Source organism: Quercus robur, chromosome 6 (genome assembly GCF_932294415.1).
Source record: "Quercus robur chromosome 6, dhQueRobu3.1, whole genome shotgun sequence".
Classification (NCBI taxonomy): domain Eukaryota; kingdom Viridiplantae; phylum Streptophyta; class Magnoliopsida; order Fagales; family Fagaceae; genus Quercus; species Quercus robur.
Window position 1 is genome coordinate 42,567,642 of NC_065539.1, and position 3,717 is coordinate 42,571,358.

Genomic DNA, 3,717 nt, shown 5'->3' on the forward strand with positions numbered 1-3,717 from the left:
AACGCAAAACGCACCATTTTCATCCATATCGAAACGGATACTAAATAAAATGATGTCAGACGCATTAAAAAAATCTTAATCATACTTTTATTACAAATATTGTGATCCTAGATTAGTCTAATATATAGAGCTTAATAGTAAAAATGTGATTATTGTGATTCTAAAAAAATGACTTCTTATTGTGGATGTATGCTTCTAAGAATGATCCACCTTTAGGAAAAAAAAAACTAAGGGTCCGTTTGAATATTATTTATTTTGCTGAAAACTGAAAATACTGTAACAAAATAATTTTTAAATGTGTGAATAGTGCCGTGAGACCCATTTTTAATTAAAGTTTTGGTGAAAAAAGATGTTTGTGAGTCCCGTGAACAGTACATAGGACCAACTGACAATGCCATTCTAGTGAAATGTGTGGACATTCAAAAAGTAGTGGGTCCCATGCACAGTGCACGAGACCCACTAGCAGGTTTGTGTCCCACGTGAATGCGTTTCTGGTAATAATAATAATAATAATAAAATAAAAAAAGGAAACGTGAAACACAAAACGCACCATTTTCATCCGTATCCAAACGGATACTAAATAAAATGATGTCAGATGCATTAAAAAAATCTTTATCCTACTTCTATTATAAATATTGTGACCGTAGATTAGTCTAATATATAGAGCTTAATAGTAAAAATGTGGTTATTGTAATTCTAAAAAAATGACTTCTTATTGTGGATGTATGCTTCTAAGAATGATCCACCTTTAGGAAAAAAAACTAAGGGTCTGTTTAAATATCACTTATTTTACTGAAAACAATATAGCAAAATAATTTTTAAATATGCGAATAGTACCATGAAACCCATTTTTAATTAAAGTTTTGGTGAAAAAATATGTTTGTGGGTCCCGTGAACAATACACGGGACCAACTGACAGTGCCATTCCAGTGAAATGTGTGGACGTTTAAAGAGTAGTGGGTCTCAGGCACAGTGCACGGGACCCACTAATAGGTCTGTGTCCTACGTGAATGCGCTTTTAGGGGAAAAAAAAATGAAACGTGAAATGCAAAACGCACCATTTTCATCCGTATCCAAATGGATACTAAACAAAATGATGTCAAACACATTAAAAAAATCTTAATCCTACTTGTATTACAAATATTGTGACCCTAGATTAGTCTAATATGTAGAGTTTAATAGTAAAAATGTGGTGGTTACCAAGGGCTTTCTATTGTGATTCTAAAAAAAGGACTTCCTATTGTGGATGTATACTTCTAAGAATGAACCACGTTGATTCTCTCCATTCTTTCTTTGCCTTTTTTCTTTCCTTTCATACACTTTGTCATCTTATCAAAGTTATGTACACATGTTCTAATATGGTATCAAAATCATGTGTCATCTTTTTTAATAGATTGTAAAATCATAATCTTTGCCTTAATTGTAAATATATAATTTTAGAAGTAATAATTTATAAGTTGCATGTTTAATGAATCATCCAAGCTTTAAATTCTCTCATCCAATTATTAAATTATCAAAAAAATTGTGTGGTTAATGCTTAATGTTTAATGCTATCTGTGTGCACCCCAAACGAGCTTAAAAGGTCTGTCTCGTTATTGGGCTCACAATATATTTATAATGTGGGTTTTGGATTTCCTACTCTAGGTGATTCTAACCTAGAGACCCAGCAAGATCTCTCCAATCTTTGTATTGTTTTCCTCTCACTTTTTACGACTATTATTCTTGGTTCTCAACTTTCTTCCTAAACTTTCAACAACCTCCTTCCTTTCTTTAGTCTCATATATTTATAGCCCAAAATTAGTGGAAAAATCATGATTACTCTTATGGCTAGTGAGAATGGAGGTCCAATATTATTATCGCTAAGTGAATGTTTAGTTAGGAGTCGAGTGTGGTGAGAGTGGCATTGAAACTGGTTCCCACTTCAAGGGGAGGTGATGTTCGGTGGCAGAATTTCTCAAGGAGTCGCTGAGCATTTGGGATATGGCCTTCCCGAGCAGTCACACGCGTCGGAGTTGGGACGCGCCGGACAACTTCCCGACCATGAATTAATGAGCATATATTTCAACAACCGGCCCAACGGGTTCTGGGCCAAACATGAGGCCATAGGATCTGCGCCCATGGCCCTAGTGGACCTTAAGCCCAATTTCTGACATGGGTGTCAGGAATAGTGGGTCATACTGTAGAGCTGGGGTCTAAGGCCCAACTGGCTCTGGAGGCGCAGTGCCGTACACTATCTTTAAGAGAAAAAATGGGTGTTTAACACAAAAATTATCTTTTTTTTCCTCAATGCAAACATCATCTTAATTTTAGTTCACGTAATTTTTTTTTTAATATTTTTTAGTTTATGAAGTTATCGTAATTCAAAAAATGTTCAGTTTTTTAGCTATATAACTTATTAGGTTACATATATATAGTTTTTGTACCACTTTTCTTTTTTGGTTTTTAATACAACCGTACCTTTATTCAACTTAATTTTTAAGCAACTGTATCTTCCCTTTTATTTTTCATGTCGCTGAATGGTGATTTGCTTTTAATAGGTGAAGAAGATGTGTTAAGGTGATTTTCTTGCTTTGTAAATATAATATATTCATTTTAATTATTTAAACTCTACTTTTATCCTTCCATTCATTCCCCACAAAATATATATATATATATATATATATTTTTGGTAACATGGTTGTAGCTATGAAAATTATTTGATTCTTATGTCTAGTTGTGTCTATGAAAATTATTTCGAAACATTTAATATTGTTTAGCTCGCATAAAAAATTCATTAATATTCATATAAAAGTGGTAATGATAGTAGCAACAGTGATGACAGTGATACTAGTGGTGACATTAGTGGTTGTTTGATAATGGCAGTGATGACGATGACAATGCAATTACAACAACACAAAGGAAAGAAAGATTGACAAAATTTGTTTCTTAGGGTGAAAGTTTTTCAAAAAGGAATATTTCTTTTAATGTGTTTGATTGCAACCCAAAAATAGTCCCTAAAAATAGTTTTATGTAGTTTGGTTTACAAGGAGAATCATTAATATTCCTTGCAAGTACAATGATGATGGAGGTGGACGCTATGGATGCTTACCCCACGACAATCAATCTCGCTGAGCCGCTATCAAATAATATGACTTCCAACAAGATTAACAAAGATCATGATTAGCCATAAATATCTTAAAACTGTCGAGGTTAGTGGTAATCACTACATTATCCACCCTCGTCAACCACATCTTTTTGGCATTTGGTAACACAATCAACATAGTTTTTTTTTTTTTTTTTTTAGAAGAACAATCAACATAGTTGAAAGGCTCAGAAAAAAACATTGGCAACATAACGAGGTAATTTTTTTTTTTTTTTAATTTAACCCTTGTCGACAATTGACAAAAAAATGGAAGTTAAACTTGTAAAGAGAAAAATGGAGGAATCAGTCTAAATTCTAAAGTTATTATTATTTCACTACTCAATTAATTACAGATTTATTTCTTATATAGAAAAACAAAGATCAATCCCTAATCTAACTAACTAGTTGTTACATTGCTATGCATAACAGAAATTTATTTTAATTTACTAACAACACTAACCAATCTAATAAGCATGCCATTTTTCTCTTAAGGACAAGGCTTGTGACCAGTGGAAATTACACGGTCGGATTCGGACACGTGTCCACCATCCAACGTGTCCAGTGGAAACTTCCACTGGACACAAGCCACACCATTC